The following is a 20,443-nucleotide window of genomic DNA, read 5'->3' on the forward strand; positions in this document are numbered from 1 at the left end:
GATCCTTTCTCGCCTCCTCCAGCTTCTGACGGCTCCCGCTATCCGGAGCTGTGGACCCTGTACTCCAGGCTTGGTCTGTCTTCACAGCACTTTTCTATGTCTGTGTCTTCTTCCAACCCTCACCAGGGCACTCACACTGGATTCAGGGCCCACCGTGATCCAGTATGACCTCAGCACAATCCTTAACTAATCATATCTGTAGAAACTTTATTTCCAAATAAGGTCAAATTATTTGTGACCGAAGGACATGAATGGGGTGGAGGGTCAGTGGAGACATTCAACCCAATACAGAAACCAAGAGGATAAACTAATAATGCAAAAAGATCACAGATTCCCAAGTCGTTGGAGTTATCATATACAATTTAAAATATCTGTGATTACTATGTTCAAGAAAAAAAGATTATAAGATGGAGAATTTCATCAGAGAACAGGATTTTTTTAAGAATTAGCATAGATACTTTTTGTAATTTACTCCTTATCCTTTTTGAAATACTTTATTTTTTTAGATTCGTTTTAGGTTCACAGCCAAATTCGAAGTACAGAGAGTTCCCGTGTGCCCCTACCCCCCCACATGCACAGCTTCCCCCACCACCAGCATCCCCCCCGGACGGTGCATTTGTCACCACTGATGAGCCCGCGTGGACACGTCATCACCCCCCAGAGTCCACAGTCTACATCAGCGTCACTGTTGGTGGTGCACGCTCTGTGGTTTGCACAAATGTGTGATGACACGTCCCCACCCTGACAGGGTCCCCCAGAGTGGTCTCACCGCCCTGGACCCTCCGTGCTCCGCCGCTCGTCCCTTCCTCCCCCACCCTAACTGCTCTTTTCCTGCCTCCATAGTCTTGCCTTTTCCTGAATGGCAGAGTTGGAATCAGACAGGAGGTTGTCTTTGCTTCTTTGACTTTATGACATGCATTTAAGGTTCCTCCATGTCTTCTCAGGGCTTGAAGGCTCATTGGTTTTTAGTGCTGAATGATACTCCACTGTCCGGATGGATCCCAGTTTATCCAGCACCCACTGGAGGACGTCTCAGTGGCTTCCAAGTTTTGGCAATTATGAATAAAGCTGTGATAAGCATCCATGTGCAGGCTTTTATGTTAATATAAATTTTCAACTCATGAAACTTATTTTCATGGGTTTTCAACTCATCAGCACCACTGCTGGTTCACATGGTAAGAGTGTGTTTACTTTTGTGAGAAACCACCAAAATGTCCTCCAAAGTGGCAGCACCACTGGGCACTCCCACCAGCAGTGAGCGGGGCCCCCCGCCGCTCCACACTCTCGCCAGTACATGGTATGGTCGGTGCTCCGGATTTGGGCCATTCTCAGAGGTGAGCGGTGGTGTCTCATCATTGTCTTAATTTACATTTCCTTGATGACGAGTGACGTGGGGCACCTTTTCAAATGCCCACTTGCCATCCGTTATCCTCTTTGGGGAGGTGTCCAAGTCTTTTGCCCATTTTTTCATCAGGTTTTTCATTTTCTTATTGAGTTTTAAGAGTTCTTTACAGACGTTAGATAACAAGTCCTTTATCACCTATGTCTTTTGCAAATATTTGTCCCCAACTGTGACTTTCTGCCCAATCTCTTTACATTGTTCTTCACAGAGCACAAGTTTTTCATTTTAATGAAATCCAGCTGATTGATTATTTCTGTCATAGATCATACCTTTGGTGCTTGTGTCTAAATGTCATCACCATACTCAAAGTCATCTCGATTTTCTCCTGGAATTGATTTTTTTTTAAGGATAAAATGAAAATTCTAGAACTGACAAATACAACCAATGGTAAGAACTTAACAAAGAGCTTCAACAACTCAACAACATTCCCTCACTCTCCCTCTGGCCCTACGGCCCACATACCCTCCTGTGCATGGACTCTGCTCCCTCGTGTGCAGAAATCCCCGAGCTCACAGAGGGTCTGGATCGCTCCGGGTGCCCATCAACCAGGAGGGCACCCTCCTCGTTCATGCGACATCCGCACTGACTCAGCAGTGCATCCAAATCAGCCCCATGAGGAAGGCTGCTCTCAGGGCTCAGTGAGTTCCAGGAAGTGGGACTACAGATTGAACCTGAGAAATAACAGAAAATGTTAGGAAGATCCAAGTCAAATTTTTATACGTGAAAACTGCCGTGTCTAAGGTTTTCTTAATGCGCTGATGGCATTACCAGCAACTTATTTCAGAAGAACAGTTCAGTGACTATATTGGAGATACAACAAGAGAAAATATGCAAAATAAAATACTAAGAGAAAAAGACAGGAAAAATGTAAGGAGCATCCTCAGAGACCCGAAGGAGAGGCCGAGATGGATTCATATACCTGAAACTAGTCCCCAAAGGAGGAGGGACTGGACAGAAGGAAGGATTTGAAGAAATACTTGGCAAAATCTTTCTAAATGTGTTGAAAACGGTGACCCCACACACTTAAGAAGCTCAGCAAACACCAAGCTCAGGAAACATGAATAAAACCAGGTCACATCATAATCAAATTGCTTAAAACCAGCGATTCTGAGGAAAGCTTAAAAGCAAGACACGGAACACAGATCCTGCATAGATGAGAATGACAGCAGGCTTTCCGTCGGAAGCAACGCAAAACAGAGGACCGTGTCCCGCAAACAATCTCCCTAGAAAGGCAGGCCGGTGGCCAGGCAGAGACCCCGCATCAGGGGCACCCCTCCCGCCACACGCCCACCCGGGGCCAGCGAGGCCGAGCAGGGCACCTGGCCCCCACCCGCTAGGCACCCGGAGCCAGCAGCCCCTTCCGGGCCAGCATGGGGTCTACCAAGGCCACTACACAGGAGTTAAATAGACTGCAGGGTCCCCTAACCTCACACCCACACCCTGGTTTTAATGCAAACTCACTCCCCCTCATCTCGTGCAAATAACCTCTCCTCCTCCCTGGGGCCCTCAGCCCCGCCCCCCACACCTGCTGGGGGGCCTCCCTCGCCCCTGGGCTCTCCCCCACTGCTTCTCAGCGCCCCAGGGGACACGCTCCCACGCCCTCAAACATCCTCCGACTTCCAGTCCCCTTTCTTGGCCACACCTTCCGCTGCAACCAGCAACCTGTCTCCAGCCAGACTGCGGAAGGAGCTGTGTACCCCTACGTTTTCCCGTGTATTCACCGTCCCAAGCCCTTTGTCTAGTCCAGCCCGCCTTCCACTCCTGACACATCATGCCCCCAGATAGCTCCAAGTCGCCCATGACCTCCGTGTCACCAAGTCCAGAGGACTTGTTCCACTCTGGGGCGGCGGGCCTCTCCCACCCTCTGACCCCGCCGTCGGCCGCATGCCTGGAGTTCCCGCGCTCCGGGTGTCTGTCCCCACCTCCGGCCCCTCCGGGACATCCATTGTGCTTCTCCCTTCTCGTTCTGCCCTCTCCCAGGCAACCTGGTCCACAGCCAGGCCACGGCTTCTAGAGGCGCGAGGCTTCAACCCCCAGCAGCCTCTCCAACCCCTCCTGAAGATCGGGTAGAACCTCAAACTCTACAAGTCAAAGCCCGGACCCGGGCTCTCCCTGCTGCCCCCCATCTGTGTCCCCTACCCCTGAGTGGCAGAGGCCCACATGGTCCTGAGCACCGTCACCCCGGATCCCCTTGCACCTGCTACCTCCTTCTTGCGCACCACCGTGGCACCAGCTCACAGGGCCACCTCGCCCCGGCCCCTGACGGCCACCACCTCCCCCACATCCTCCGCCTCGCTGCGGGGCCTTCTGCAAACCCAGCCCACGTGAGGGTCTCAGAGCGCACCCCATGGAGCCACCCCTGTCTCCCACACCACCCCACCGGGCCCTGGGGTCTTCAGGGCCTGGTCCTTCCTGTGGGAGCGCTTTCCCCACCAGCCTCCCGTCTCCCAGTTAACCCCCCGTCAGACTCCACCTCAAACACCAATTCCTCAGATGCCTTTTCCCACCCCAAGTTAAGTTAGGGTCCTCTGTTCACATCCCCCAAAGGCATGTTTCTTTCTTCCAAAGCCTGGTGACCGGTGACCACACATTCCTTGTGGCAACAGCCTGGCTCAGCCATCTCACCAGCCACACGGGGGACACAGCACGGAACTAGAGACACATTTCAACAAATACCCGCTTCCTGAGTGAATAAACCAGATGAATCAGCTAATGTCCCTACTTTTGTCTTAACAAGAAACCGAGTATGATAAAACATCAAAGCAACTAGATTGCTTGGTATTTAGGCATTACTCCATGTTTCTGTAATGGAGCCCAAAGTTTTTCCATATTTTGTAAATCAAAACATAGCCTAGGAAACCTGGCAGGAGACCTGAGCTATGTACCTAGCAGATATCATATGTGCGTTCTGCCTGGCATGACCTCAGTCATCACCCCCAACAAGGTGAGGCTGTTGGGAGCTGCAGACCCAGGGCTATGGAAACACGGAGCCCTCCTAACTTAGCGGGGACAAGGTGCTTCTGGGCCCATTACAGGACAGATATTGCCTCCAGGGAGAGGAAACCCACAGCAGATATGAGGATCCAGGTATGAGAAGGGAAAGCTAAAACTGAGGTCATTTATAGCTCGTATAGGCAACCGCGGATTTCTGCATCTCAATAAATTCAAGATGAGCACTGAGTGACGGACAGAAGTGCCGGTCATTATACTGCACCCCTGAAACTAACATAACACGGTATGTTAACTATGCCTCAATTTGACAAAAAGGTTAAAATGTGACCCCTAATGCAATATTCATGCGTATGTTTAAAACTGTGAGAAGTGCCCATCTGTGCTGGTCAAAACCATCTAACTGCCGTTTCTCTAAACTAACTGTACCCAGGGATCAAAGACTTGTGTAGAGACAGAAGTGGGTTCAGATCATCCCCGAGTCTGACCGAAATACTACCTTGCACATCAGAGAAATGCAACAAGCACCTTTTTTATCCTGTAGATTCTATTTACAGGTTTCTATTTACAGACATGGCCCTCCATTAATGGGAAGTTTATCTCGACGATGTCATTGAATAATCTCGACGAGCCTAGCGCGGCTGAGATCTGGCCACAGCACCTGACCGGGCTGCTAAGTTCGCTAATCTGCTGTCAAAGCTTCGGGACCCAGGCAGCATCTCTCCGACTGCCCTGGGCCTTGGCTTCCCCATTTGTAAAGCGAGAGTCTGGATGACATGATCCTGGTTTAAGCCCCCGTACGCTACGATTTCAAGCCGGAATGATCATGCCCAGGGCCGGGAGTGCTACCGCGCAGGGACGGGGTCACCAGCTGCCTGGCTCGGGACGGGATCCAGGAAACAGTCCCCACAGCAGCTGTCGGCCACGCCAAGAGGATTCCATTCTGAAAGCGCTTAATGGCTTCGAGATTACCAGCAATGTGGCCCAGCCATGCGCCTGTAATGACAGTGGTTGTAATAAAATAAAAATGGACGGAGGGCACACGAGTACGTTGAGCCAGTGGGGCCGGGCCTGCCCTCGTGGAGCAGGGGACAAACCATGAGCCCCTGGGCTCCAGCAGACAGTGAGGCTGCTGACAGGAAGTCGGCCCGCCCAGGAGGACTCTCGGTCCTGGACGGAACATCGGCTATCACGCCGCCCGGTGCCCTTGCTTTACCCCACGCATGCAGATATCGAAGACCACACAGATTTTAAAAAAGAAAAAACTGTCCAGCGTTACACGGCTATGCAGTGAGTTTGAGCTAGAATTTAAATATCTTGATTTCCAGCCTCTCACTATTTAGCCCCGAGGGAGGGGTGGTTCCCAGGTCAAGGTCAGGGTGAAGGCCAGGGTCCAGTTCAGCACAGGACTGTGGCCAAAGCCCCAAGGTGAGTGGTGGGGTCATTTGCAGATGGGTTGAGTCAGCTGAGATGCTGCTAGGCTCGATGCACAGAGACATAGACTCTAGGGGCAAATTCTCCCTAAATCCACGGAAGTCAGAAACAGTCACTAGAACCCAGTGTCACTTCACTGGCACTTCTAGTCCCAGCTGCATGGTGTGCCTGCCCCTCGCTCCTCAGAGCACGCCGTAGCGTGGCCAGAGGCCTGGGTGGTAAGATCGGGGCCTTTGCACAAGGCATGCAAACATCTCCCCTGGGGCGTTACCTCTGTGTTCGCTTGAGATCAAGAGTCTGCTGGTGTTTGTTTGCCTCCGTCTTCCGCTGCTGGCCCACGAAAACTTTAAGACCCTGCCATTAACCGCTGTCCCCAATTCTCCCTGCGCAACAAGATCACGGCTTTGTCCGCCCACATAAAGATGTGGGATGAAGGACTTTTCTTCTCAGGGTTAAATGAAGGTCAAGACAACACTCACCCATCATCCTTAGCTAAGCTTCTGAAGGTGCCCTGGTTTCGAGTGAGGCCAGGCCAGCTACTGAGGCCGGCTCTCCAGCACTCTCAGACACTGGGTCCTCACCTGGTCCCGGGCTCTTCGACTCTGCTGGGTGCAGTGGAACTTGCCGTCACAGGGGCGTCTTGCCTGAGGGGTCCCCGGCACCGTGCACGAGCTGAGAGCCAGGGTTGGTCTGGGTCTACTGCCATCATTCCAAGGTACCTATTCAGCCACAGGCAAACTGACTAGCAGAATCGGATAATAATGACTAAATGGCCATATGTTTGGTGCAGGACTGACGTCCAAAGCTTGCATCCCAGGGGCTGACATTGATGAGCTCTGTGACACCGGATAACACACGAATGCAGTTTCCTCATCAAGTCAGTGAGAATGAAGTAGTCAAACAAATGAATCACTAAGATCTACCTCACCTCCAAATGTCCGTGGTTTAGGATCCAAACTGGGACCCATTAATGAATCCTCTGAGGCAATAGGCAGGTACCTACTGTCACCCTGGGGTGGGTAATTTCCATGTGCCTGACCGGGCTCAGCCGGGGCAGCTGGTGAAACCAGGCCTCTGGGGTGTCTGTGAATCGTGACATTGAGTAAAGACACCCCCCTCCCCCACTGTCTGAAAGGCAGGGGGGCATCATGCAATCGCTGAGGCCTGAACAGAACCAAAGGAGGAGAAGGAAAGTCCCCTCCCTCTGCGGGGCTGAGAGCTGGGGCAGCACCTCTGCCCACACCTGACATCCTCGCTCCTGGGCCCTCCCACTCGGGACGTTCCCCGTGGCTTCCCTGGGGTCAGGCCTTCAGCCTCGGATGGAGTTCCGGCACCAGCTGGCCCTGGCATCCAGCTCACGGAGGGCAGATCGGGGGGCTTCCCGGCCCCCACAATCATGGGAGCCGGTTCCCGTGATAAATCTTTCATGTCCATCTATCCGTCAATTGACCTGTCCGTCTGCATCTGACCGGTTCTCTTTCTTCGCAAGACGCGATCACACACCCGAGTTGTAATCGCCTCACGATAAGCATCCAGGAGTGGGGGGGGGGGCACTTGTCCCTGTGGACCATGGAGATCCAGGACTCAGGAGCATCGAGGCACAGATGTGAGACACAGGAGGGGAAGGCTCTCTGTGATGCTGCTGTTCTGTCCCCAAAACACTATGAGTTTTGCTGAGTTCACATCATTCTACCTCTTTTCCCCTTGAGCTCTGTAGTTTGTTATTTTCTTCTATACTTACGTGGAGCTTCCATGGAATCATGTCACAAAACTTGGGCTTTCGACTGTCACTCTTCTTAAAAGCACTTCTTCTATTAGCACAGAACTTCCTTGCTTACAGAAGACTCTGCAGAAAAAAAAAAAAATACATGTAATACATCAGCGTCAAAATATCCTCAGTTAACAGAGAGGTTATTTAGATAAAATTCTCACTGCAGCCAATTAGGCATAAAACTGCAGATCACAATGCCTAGGGCCCAAGGACACTGGATTATTCAGCAATTAAAACATGACCTTCCCGAGTTAAATCTGGGAGTGATTTTAGAAAACTGAGTAACTTTTAAATGTGTACATAAACAAATTATTACTATTCCAGCCTGGGAGAGGCAGAAACTAGTCTTCTCTTCTTATAGTTCACCATTACCCCTGGGCCTGGCGTACAATACACACCCAGTAAGTCTTCCTTGATTTGGTTGTTGAAAAGAACAGAAACGGTGTTAAGACATGCGATCAAGTCAGGAACAGAACCTGCTTTAAAACTATGAAAAGTAAAAATAGAAGGATCAGCCATTAACTGTTTTCATGTACAAATGAAATGGTATAAAGTATCAAAAATTAACCCTATATTAATATTTATTATCCTCTGACTCAAATCATTCCAGATCTTGAATTCAACATCACATTTTACTTTTAATTATCTGAGATTGTCATGTATTATTCCTTCCCTCTAAACTTTCTCGAACTTCTCTACCAGACGCTTTGGGAGCCCTAGGCACCCTGGAACATTATTGATAACCCAAACAGCTAAGCTGAGAAATTTTTATAATAAGTATTTATGGATTCACTTTAAAGTAACAAAAATGAAACACCTGTTAGAGCTTAACACAAACAACATATTTGTGAAAAATAACTATATTTCTGGAAACAAGGAAACAGCGAGAGCACCTGGTCAGCCTCCTTGGAAGTTCTGACCCTTCTAAACTCTGGGAATCTTGCCAAAGGGAGAATTCAACCTGTAGCCACTAGATGGAGCTGCAAGCCACCAGAAACATCTTTGTCCTTCTACCGGGGAAAACAATCTATTAATAACAATAACTTTGAGAAGAAACCCAAAACCACTTTATAAGACAGAGGAAAAACATTACAAACAAATTTAAATAATTTTATTGCCAACAATTTTTTGCAATTTTGGAAAAAAGATTATATTAATCCCAACTTGACTCCATCTGGTTAGTAGCAGAGTATCTAACCAAAAATACATCAGTGTAAAAAAAAATCTTCAAGTTGAGTGATGGCAGGTTAGTTATTTGTAACAACTCCAACACTGAAAGTAACCTTTGGAATATCTGAAGGTATGTGTATGCGTGTGTAAACACCGGGACGGTTACCTTTAATGTGTCAACTTGGCCATCCACGGTACCTAGATGCTTGACCAAACAGCAGTCTAGACGTTGCTGTGAAGATATTTTCTGGACGGGGTTAACATTTAAATCAGTAGACTTGGAGTAAAGCAGATGACGCTGCGTGGTGTGGGTGGGCCTCATCCTATCAGTTGAGGGCATCGATAGAGAAAAGACTGACTTCCGCAGAAGAAGGAACTCTGCCAGTGGCTCACCTTCAGATTCAAACTGCAACTCCTCTCTGGGTCTCCAGCCCGCAGCCCACCCTACAGATTTTGGACTTGCCAACCCCCCACAACTGTGGCAGCCAATTCCTTACAAGGAATCTCTCTCCAGGCCTGGATTTTATGTTTGATCTTATGTTTTACCTCCTGTTGGTTCTGTTTCACTGGAGAATGCTCTCTCTCTCTCTCTCTCTCTCTCTCTCACACACACACTGAAGAACTGACAAGTAATTCCATAAGGAATACCAGCCTGAAACAGAAAGCAATAGTAAAGTCCTACAAGATGAATATGGAAACAATTTTTCCTTGATGGCTTTTGTTAATCACACACACAAAACAACTTTGATTTGATGGCCTCACTTCGGAAGGCAGAAATAGAACTCCCATGGCTGAGAGAAGGTGGGGAGTCAGGTGGGTGACCTCCCCGCAGGAGCCCAGAGGGGCACAGCTCGGACTGAGAACAGAGCTAGGTGCAAACCATCAGCACCATCCAGGGAAGCTTAAGGATTAAGCTTGGTATAAAAGAGCCCCAGATTAATGTCCCCACCCACCTACCCACCAGATGCCTGGCAGAAACAAATGTCCATGAACCCTGGAAATGCTACCTCATTAGAGGGAAAAAGTTATTCCTACAGAGAATCTTTCAAATACATTAACTAGGACGTCATCAAAGAGAAGGAACGATCCATGAAAACCACCCCATGCATAAAAAACATTCTAAAATATGCTTTATTAGAGAGTGACACAGAGCCAAAACGTGAAGAGATGATGAAATTTTTCCAGAATGGATGAAAAATACCAAGTGCACAGATTCCAGAATACTAACAAGTTCCAAGCAGAAGAAATACAAAGAAATGCACACCTAAATGGATCACATAAAAAGAAACCTGAAAAGCAAACAAAGACATAAAAGCTTACCAAGAAGGCAGAGAGGAGTTCGGGGTTGCCCCCAGAGTCTGGGGGGCGGCCAGCAGCGTCCCCCAGAGCAGTGAACCGGAGGGCGCCCTCCCCACTGGGACCATCTCCGATACCCAGACAGCATCTCTCCCCAGATCGAAGGCAGGGCCGATGGGTTTTCAGACAAACAGAAACCCGGAGACTCTGCCACTAGCTGAAAGCGCTAACAGGTGTAATTCAGACAAGGAAAGTGACTCCAGGTGGGAAATCTACAAGAGAAAAAAAATAAAGAGCAAAGAAAGTCACAAATGACCCCAATTCTATAGAAATGTATCTTGAAGAAATTCATAGAAAATTGGTTTTAATTAGGGTGAATTTTTTAGGACTTCCATGATGTCCTAATGAAATATTTATCTTGGATCTTGGCCCACAGCACTGGAATCCACCTCATTTACAGGACATACTTATTTTGGGAAAAGAAGAAATGTGCACAGAGTGTTGTGTTTTACTTTGAGCCAAATCCGGGCATTTTTTTTTTTTTTTTTGCACACAGCCCTCAGCCAAAAAGGTATTTACATTTTTAAAGGGTCGTAACAACAAAACCAAACATAAACAAAGAAAAATCTGTGGTTCCCCAAATCTGGCCCCTTACAGAAAGAGTTTGCTGACTTCTGGTTTAGATTATCTAAATTACAGGGTGGTATTTTGGGGGGGTTGTTTCTTTTCTGTCGTAGATGCAAAAACATGTTCAATTAAAACAGCTGTTTGTTTTTCAATTAAAAGCGCCTGTTTTCCTCAGGCACAGAATATGTGCTCATCATGGGAGTATGTGGTAGGAGATGACTTACAAATTCCACCCCAGGAGCCACGGATGAAAAGCGCTGTCCTTCAGTTTGCTGACAAAGTCACCGGGCGCTCCTGGGAGGCTCCCGGCCGCTGTCGCCCACGCGAAGTGCTGCGCTCTACCTAACAAAAGTGAGTTCCTCCTCCAAACAAAATTTAAAAGCCATCAAGTTTTAATGACTGTACAGAATTGCTGATATGTATGAATTATATCTGAACATTTCAAATGGAATTACTTAGAAATCAAGACTTCTAAGACATTCAGAAATGTGACCTAAGAGTGCTCCCTGGGTGTACACGTGCACGCACACACTCTGTAAACCAATTTAGGCACACCCCCATTCACGTGCTACATCAGCATGGGCGCCTGGGGGCCTGTCAGGGCTTTAATTTGTAAATCAACAGCTACCACCTCTTTCCATCACACGTCACACACGTGGTTTGCCTGAGGAAGCAGTACATGGCAGGCGCTAGCAGAGGAGAAGACAGATCTAGAGTATTAGTTCTTCCTTCTTCTCTGCAGAACTTCGATCCAACACGCTGTTCATTAGATAGTGTATCAAGCAATCTCATTTCCAACTCCATGAGACGTGTATACATACATATATCCACATACAAACATACAAATATATGGATATATAACCACAGGAAAAGCCTTAGCTTGCTGTTCCAGCACAATTAGCGTAGGGAAGCCGATAGTACTCATGCTGTTAGGTTGCCTATTTCAGACAGTCCTAGCGCCTGCCGTGCATGCTACGAGGCCCCGTGGCTGTGTCCAGCACTTGGTTATTCCCGCAACAAAAGGAAAAAGCTGGCTTGTTCACTAGATTTTTCCCAGCCGCGAAATCCCGTTGGAACACAGTTGGTGCTACCCAAAATAGTATGTCAGTGTTATCTCCATGCTCATGTCAAGGCAATGGCGTTTTCAAAACCCACAGGTCTTTCTACTAAAGGCCGCCCAGGATGCCAGCAAGAAAAAGCTGACCAAAAATTCGGTCGGAGGGCGTGTCCGTGAGCAGACTGGGGAGCCCGGCTCACACAGCTTGCAGCCCCCACCGCATCCTGGCGCAGCTTCCGGGAGAGCTGGGGACCCGGACCACCCGCGTGTCTCCCACTCTGACAACCGCACCCTCCTTGGGGGCTGGGCCATGCTTTCAGGGGAGGAGTCAGGCACACGCCCTGCTGGGTACCGGCCCTTTCTGCTTAAGTGTCATCCACACTGCAGAAAAATCAGCCATTGGAGCCAGGGATGGCCGTGAAGGAACGAGCCCGTGACGTAGGGACTGTATGGAGGACCTGAGTTTAGGCTGGCCTCAAGACGCCATGCCTTTCCAAGCCCACAGCTGGTCACTCCGCGGGCTCCCGTGTGCAGGTGCTGCTCAAGCTCTAAAATCGTGCCGTGTTCAAAACGCCCTCGTAGAGGCCACAGCAAGACACGACCCGAGATCGTTCACACAAGCAAACAGCCGCCGGCTGGAGACCCCCGCTGTGCTGGGGACAGAGCCGAGAAGGCGCCCAGGAGCCCGGCTGGGGTTGTGATTGAGGCTAGGTGATGCAGGAGGAGCTTTCAAGAATGGTTCCTCTGGAGCCAGGACCCTCAGTGCCCACGTGTAAACCAGAGGCAGTCCTCTCTTCCTCAATATTAAATGACCCTGTGGCTGCTGAAAATAACATTTTGTGTCGTCTTCCCCTCAGACTGCTGGTTTTTTTACATTACCAACACCGGGTATAATTTCTCTGGCCTGTTTTTAATAACTCTAGGCTGATAGTTGGCCTTTTCCAAAAGGCTGATGATCAGAGGAATCGTCTTAAGGTCACTTGCTAGAGTGACTTCCAATCCCTTGTAGCAGGCCCACACAGAGGGGCCCCTCGCGTGTTAGATTGTTATCACAAACACATGTTGCTCTAGGACGTAGGTCATGCATCCCATGACACACATTACCTTTGAAAATAAAAATGCATTTCAGTGCCTCGGTTGACAAGCATTTGTCACATGATGCTGTTTAAAATAATAGCATATGTACGGAAAAGGGTGTTGAAAATACGTGACGTGCGCTGTTTTATTTTATAGTGGCTGTGGTGTCACTTCAAGTATCTTGATGTTTCTGTAATTCAATGTCCTGAGTGTTTTCGTCTGTCCCCAGTGTGTAATGTTCTGTGCTCCCCAGCAGATGGCGGGATGCAGGCGGAGCGCCCGCCACAGACCCCGTGTTCCCCAGCAGATGGCGGGATGCAGGCGGAGCGCCCGCCACAGGCCCCACAGTCCTTGGGGTTCTAGACCCGTCCTGGAGTCACCATCAGAGGGGGCCAGCGGGACCGGTGCTGAGCATGGCATCCTGCCCACGTGTCCTGCGGTGAGAACCCAGACCCCAAAGCCAGCGCCAATGGCCTCACGGCCACCTGGACCGTGACGGAAGCTTCAAGTCAGGGGAGGCGCCCAGATGAGCAAAGGTACATGGACACTTCATGTGGGTTCGGAAGGAAGAAGATGTAAGTGGTTTTGAAAAGCAGGACAGCGGCAGCTGATGAAGCCCATGGCAGCGTGGGGCCGGGCTGGGTCCCTCGGCCACTCTGTGGCTGTCGTGGTCCCATAAATCTGTTTGCCTCCACGATGGTTGGTTTGCGTGTCCAGGTGACTGGGCCACAGGACGCCCAGAGGAAACATGATTTCAGGGTACGTCGGAGGGTATTTCCCCAAGAGACCTGCACTGAATCGGAAGATGAGTGAGGATGGCCACCTCCGTCCACGGAGGCCCTTCTGCTCGAGCGGGATCACGCATCCTCTGCGAACAGCACACGTGGTCCTGGGGCCTTTGACCCTCACGCCGGCCTCCGGGCCTCCAGACTGCCGGACACAGATGGCAGGGCTTCCAGCCCCCATGACGTGGCAGCCAACACCGCATCCAAAATCTCTTTCCAGAAGTGGATCTATATGTCCTGTTGGTTCTGTTGCTCCGGGGAACCTACAACAGACTCCATCCCCACTGAGCAGAAGTAATGAAGCCTGGGGGGAGCGTGGAGGGCACCTTGGGACAGGAGAGGGGGAAAGACAGATGGACTCGGACGGCAGACGGGGCAGGAATCAGACCCCCGGCACCCAGCCCAGAGGGGTCTCTGTGCTGACAGCTGCAGTTCTCACTGTTTGCACACTCGTAGTACGGGACATACAGGGGGCTGCAGGCCAGGGCGCACTGCGAGCCTGAGTGTGCGTGCGTGCGTGCGTGCGTGACGATCATCCCCCCTTAAATCCTGGCCTAAGCTCTGATATTTTTCGCTCTTCCACTTTTCCTTGTAATTGCTAATTCCTTCCAATTTGGTTGACAATCTAAGGGGTTTCAGGGCAGCCTCCCCTGACTCTCAGGCCCTGCCCTATCCTTCCTGGCCCCGATCACTGCCCTGCGGGCCCTCACACCTGTGCCACCCCCCACCCAGCTGTGGCTCTGCCTCTTCCCCTCCTCAACTCCTCCAGGACGCAGTCAGACTCATCGTCTGCTGAAGTCACATCTATGATGCTGTTCTATCATCTCTCCCTCCCTGGAACCCAAATCTCTGATGCATTAAAACCAAGCACAGGGGCCTTTGAGTTGTGCCACATAAATGATCAATAACTAGACAGAGAAAGAGAGCTAGAGACCAAGACAGAGACAGAGAGACAGAGAGCGATAGAGACAGACGGGGATAGGGGCATCCGTCCTTCAGGGCCGGGAATCAAAGACTTCTGTGTCTCTAGTTACAAATCATTCGCACATACCTGGACCTCTTTTGAGAAGAATACAGCAAGCAACATCAAAGAAAACTCTTTGATCGTCAACAAAAATGGTAAGGGCTTAACAATAAACGTTCTTTGCTCCAGTGCAAGGACCTCCTTGGGCAGCAGAGGTCGGTCACCACGAGTCTTCCCGTTTGTTCCTGGAGAGCCGCCCGCCAGGAGGAGGGGACAGAGGGGAGATTCAGAGCAGAGAGAAAGGGCCTTTGTCCGCGGGACTTTCACACACACACGCGCACGCACGCAGACAATGGACACTGAGCCTTCTGTGTCCCTGTTCCCAGGATTCACAGAGGCTAATCTGTGACGAGCAAGACGGGGGGAGAAAGCATCTTGTGCACAGAACACTGCCTGGGAACCCAGTGATATCACGTATGAAATCCTTCCAGGAAAAGGAAGCGCGGGCAGAAGAGCAGAGAAAGCGCCCACAGCAGACAAGCGGTCGCTGCCAAGGCCTTGTCCACCCACTGGAAACGCAGAGACTCGGTGCGGAGCGGAGCCCGCCGCCTCTGAGAGCTGGCTGTTCACCCATTGTTGGTAATCCTGCATCCAAGGAGTTGGCAGGGCTCTGCCGCCAGACGGGAACTATGGAAACCAGGCCTGTGTGCTCATTCTGGCCCCGCGGGGGCATCCGTCCCGGGGGGGGGGGGGGGGTGCTGTGCACCTCACAGTGCACTCCACGCTTCCTCTCCCAGCCAGACGGGCAGACGGCTGGACGGGATTGCTGATTCCAGAGCAGCACGTGACCCCCTCGGGCTGTGAGTCAGACGGAGTTACCCCTCGAATCAGAAAAAGCACCTAACATTTTGAAGAGTAAAAACATTTTCCAAACAGCAACCACCCTTGGGGCAGCTCTTGAGCCGAAGGAGGTCTTGGGAAGGCCATCTGAGGGGAAGCAGCGCTGCTCTTGCACCAGACTTTACGTCCAGTTCCTCCCCCTCATTCCAGAGGGCCTGTTGCCTAAAAGCCCAAGGGGAGGCAGGGCAGCTGCGGCCCGTGCAGTACTCCTGAGCCGCTCGACCACGCTGGATGTGCTGAAGGACAGGATGTGTATTTTGATGCGTTAAAACATGTTTTCTCAGACTGCTGGTGTACGTGAGCTCAATGACATCATTACTGCTCGGATTTTAGCGTGTTTCCAGGTTATGCCCCGGAAGCAGGAGGGAATGTCTTCAGAAGGTATCCCAAAGGTGAACATGTAATTCACAGAGAAACAAGAGGATCTACATTTCAATCCCACTCCTCAATCAGCCTGGGAACTGCAGAACTCTGGGCAGGTGACGACTCCACCCAAACCCGGCGCACTGGAACCCTGGGCGGAACCCCACACAGCCGTGAGCCCGCAGGGCTGGGTCCTGGGAGAGTCCCGGACCCATGAAAACCCCGTGACACGTGGGGAGCTACCAGGAGAACTCACCGTTCAGCCTACGCCTGCCTAGAGCATTTACCGGAAACGCTCAGAACTGGGAATGCTTCCTGCCCCCTGGGATGTCTACGCACCTGCCACAACCCAGGAGCATGGTCCCCAAGGACCCCAGAGCCATCCCTCTGAGGGGGAACCATGAGGAAGGACTTCTGAGTCCCAGTCCTTACAGAGGGTGGGGTCTTAACTCAGTCACTCCCCGCGTTCACACTGGCCGGCCCTCTGTGGTCAGTCCCTGGTGCCCACTCCTCCCCGCCCTTCGTCCCTCAGTGCCGTGAAAACACGACCACTTCTGCACAGACTCCCCCCTGGACCGTCAGTAGTGACAATACAAACTGATGTCCCGCTGTGTCTGACGTGCCTCAAAGGCCGGAAACCCAGCACTCACACCACGCCTTTGATGCGGGAGGGGCAGTGGCCCCGAGGTGTCTCCGGGCCGCGCTGATTAAGAAGAACACAGGTGCGTGACCAGTGACGTAGCCGGTAAGGACCGGAAGCCTGCTTCCCCGCAAACGGAATTCTTGATCTGGAAATCTCCATGCTAGTGCGCGTGAATACAAGCCAAAGGCTTAGTGGGGCTTGACGTGATAGTGATCAAGTTTGTAAAGACTATACTTTCAGGGATCATTTCTATAGTTTGTGATAAAGTTTGTGAAGGTGCAAACGTTAGTTTGCAGTCCCGTTGTCGGTGACGGTTTATACTTCACCTACATTTTACAAACATGCTCAACTGAGTGTAAAGACGGAGTTCATTTCACAGGTTTGGGGGAACGTGGTGATATTGGCCCTATGCATTGTGTAGGCTAGGACCTGTGTGCTGTGTGATTCACAAAGACCTTTCGTGTGCCTTGTGGTATTTATTGCATCTTAGGTCTCGCGGGGACACCTGATCTCACGATTGCCACGTCTCTAGTATTATATCCGAAGTCAGCACCACCATTCATCATCGCTGGGGGCCGTGGTCCTGCTTAACTTCCAATTTGTATTCTCTTTCCTTATATCTGCTTTTGTTTTTTAGGGCCATAGGTAAGTGTAAGGATGCATATGCCATATTCTGATGAATTTAAGGCTTATATTCATGCTTTAAAACTGCATTTTACATCCCTGAGTGGGAGAAAAGGATTCATCTTCTTATGTAACCTTTCCTTCACTTCCTCTGGTGCACCTGGGCTTATACCTGGGCTTACACCTGGGCTTACACCTGGGCTTACATGCACGGACCCCCGTTACAAGCTAACAACCTCTAACTGTGCATTTTAGCACACAGCACCCTCCTGCTTGTGTAGTCGTGTGACGGACTTGAATGTGGGTTCATACAGCTGCATCCATTAAAAGAACGAGTTTCGATGTAGAGTTTAGTATATGTTCATAGTCCTGTTTATAAAAAAGAACTTGACAATATATCAAGAGATTAGAGAATTTATACATTAACAAATACGAAACATGCTATTTGTTAAACCACTAAAGATTAATTCCCAAAAAACGAATTATCAAGAAAAAAAATTAATGGATTTGACATTCAAGTTAAGGATTATATTACTATTCAATAAAAGATCCCCACACTCCCCCCAAAAAATGCTCACAGGTAAGGGAACACACTTCAAACCTCTAAAATAAGCAAAAAGGCAGTATCTTAAGTCTACAAGAGATTATAAATCAACAAAGAAAAATATGCAAAGACGGTAAACCGGTCACAGAAGTGGGCAGTTAACAGATACACAAGGGGTTCTCAATCCCACAATTATCAGAGACAAGCACATTAAAACAGGAGGTCCTACTCTCCCGTCCGATGGTCAGACACGGGAAAGGTGCATAAAAACAAGCTCTGGCAAGGAGATGGGTGGACACGGGGTGCCCAGCGCTGATGGGCAGGACGCCGCTGCCGCCGTGCAGAAATGCCCCCAGGCTCGAGGGGCAGGGGATCGAGATCCCGCCTGGGCCACAGACCGTGTACGGGCCGTTCTGCAGCGTGGGAGCCCTGAGGGGGCTCCTCCCAGGAGGACGGATAGCTAAGGACTGTCCCAGTCTGTGTGGCTTAGGCAGAGATAGCGAGCAGGGGAGCACGCCCAGGAGGGCGGAGACCAGGCCCGGACGCCCGTGTAGCCGCCAACAGAGCCATGAGCAGCCTGCCCCGTACGGCTGTCCACACTGCAGCCAGTACAGACGTGGCCCATCCACATCGCAGACCCTCGGGATCAGACACCAGACCCTGATGCTCACTCACCCAGAATCCGCAGGTGCACAGGTGCATCCGGTCTCACAGCCCGGCAAGGCGCCATCCCAGCTGCAGGGTCGGGGGCAACTCCGTCCCCACTTCCAGCTCGGGGAGGCGAGTCACTGGACCGGACAGCTGCTCCAAGGGGGAGAAGTCGCAGCGGCGGGCGTGACAAAGATGACTCGCGGAGTGCCGCAGAGAACTGGCCGGTGGTCGGCAGTCATGGGACCAACACAAAGCAACAGAGGCAGCTCTTTTTAAATGTGGGAAGACAGTGAGAAAAAATCAAGGTCGATCAAGACACATCCTGAACACTGAACTCTGAGTATCTGCAAACAACAGGACACACAGGGAACTTGCAACCTCACGTCGGAGGAGTGCCGAGGCTCAGCCCGGGCCACAGGGCACCACCAGGATGGAGCAGGAAATCCGAGCTCTGGGGTGCACAGCCTTGCCCCTCAGGGAGCTCAGGTGCCTGAGCCAGACGTGGAGAAACGGGGTAAGGGAAGAGCAACCTGCTAGAAGAAGGCAGGAGCATGTTATCTGACGCAGTTGGGTCTGCCTGCGAGCCTGTGGGCTGAAGTAGCCTCCTCTAACTGCTCATACGCTGCTGACAAATTGCCCTGACGATCTCGCTCATGTGTGCAATTTAAGAAGCAAAACGAAAAGCAAAGGGAAAAAAAAAGAGACAAACGGAGAAACAGACCCTTAACAACAGAGAACACACTGAGGGTCCCCAGGGGGGAGGGGGCGGGGGGCAGTAGAAATAGAGGAGGGGGCTGAGGGAGGGCACGCACCGTGATGAAAAGTAAAATAAAACAACTAAACGTAAAGACTGCCCTGAAGGGAATATTGATAGTGACTATAAAACGGCTGGTTCAGGGATGAGTCTGAGGGCGCAGAGTGCATCACCTCCGTCTGGCAGGGGTCCTCGGGGACAAGCCGTCTGCTCAGGCCCGCACTCCCCTGCAGGGCTCCCCTCCGCTCCTCGGGGGCTCGCAGGTGCAGGTGCTGACGGAGAGCCCGCGACCCAGGCAGGGCAAGGTAAGGCGGGCTCCCTCCAGTGAGACTGACCCAAAGACATGCATGCGCTGAATAACTACAGGAAAGGCCTGACTCACGGGATCGCGATAAAGACACGATCGGAAAGCTCTAACTAGATGCTCATAAACAGCGTCAAAGAAAGCAAAGGCTTCCCAGTGAGGAGACCACACAGCCGGGAGGGGACGGGGGCAGGCAGCTGTCAGAGGGCTTCTGAGGGAGACGGGGGATGACAGAGGCCAGGATCCCCAGGGAGACCAGGGGACAGAGGTCCAGGCAGAGGGGACCCCGGTGTCAGCACTGCGTGGGGGACAGCCAGACAGCCAGAATGCCTGGAAACGAGAGCAAAGGCAGGGAGGAGGCACACAGGGCTTGGTGGGGGCTGGACCGTGGAGCCCCTGGGCCAGGGCTGGAACCTGCACCCCAGGCAGGGGTGTGGGCGCGCTACTGGGGAGCCTGAGGGGACAGTGAGTGCCCTCCCAGGAGGGGCGTCCCTCCGACAGGCGCTCAGCGCAACAACAGCCGAGGGTCAGGTTCACCTTCTCCGCTGATGTTTAAAATCCTTGCTATAGCCCAGCCTTTCCATTCAGCACCAGTGAAGCTCTAACAGTGGCAGGGGAGCTGGTCCTGGGTGGTGGGTGGGAAGCTGCAAGCCCACAGGAAGGCCGCCAGAGGCCTGAACACCCAGGCCCAGCCGCCTCTGTGGAGTCCGGCCGGGAGCCCTGTGCAGTGCGGGGTCGGCTGGTGCCCCCGGGGTGCACATGCCCTGGAGGGGGGCGGTGGGGTGTGCACGCTCTGGGCCCGGGGGCGGGGGGAGGCGGTGGGGTGCACAAGCTCTCTGCTCTCCTCCTGGGGGAGGGAGCAGGGCCTCCAGGCCACCGGACAGAGGCTGTGCAGGGCACAGAAGGGCCTCCGATGGCCCAGGGCAGGGACAAGAAGGAACTCCCACAAACAGGAGGACAAGGGGTCCTGGTGGAGCCAGCCCTGGCCCCTGTGTCCTGTCTGCCTCGGGCTGGTGGGCACTCGGCCCTGTGTTACTGGAGGGGCAGCTGGGGCAGCCCAGAGCTCAGGGCTGACCCTCAGAAGATACAGAAGTGGTTGTTGAATGACTGAATGATCAGTGAAGCTCC

General features: G+C 51.6%; 1 pseudogene; it reads left to right on the forward strand.

Moving 5' to 3' along the window:
- The first annotated feature begins 16,662 nt into the window (after nucleotides 1-16,662).
- On the forward strand, nucleotides 16,663-16,750 carry LOC113925997 (annotated as a pseudogene).
- Nucleotides 16,751-20,443: the final 3,693 nt, after the last annotated feature.

Source organism: Zalophus californianus, chromosome 2 (genome assembly GCF_009762305.2).
Source record: "Zalophus californianus isolate mZalCal1 chromosome 2, mZalCal1.pri.v2, whole genome shotgun sequence".
Lineage (NCBI taxonomy): Eukaryota > Metazoa > Chordata > Mammalia > Carnivora > Otariidae > Zalophus > Zalophus californianus.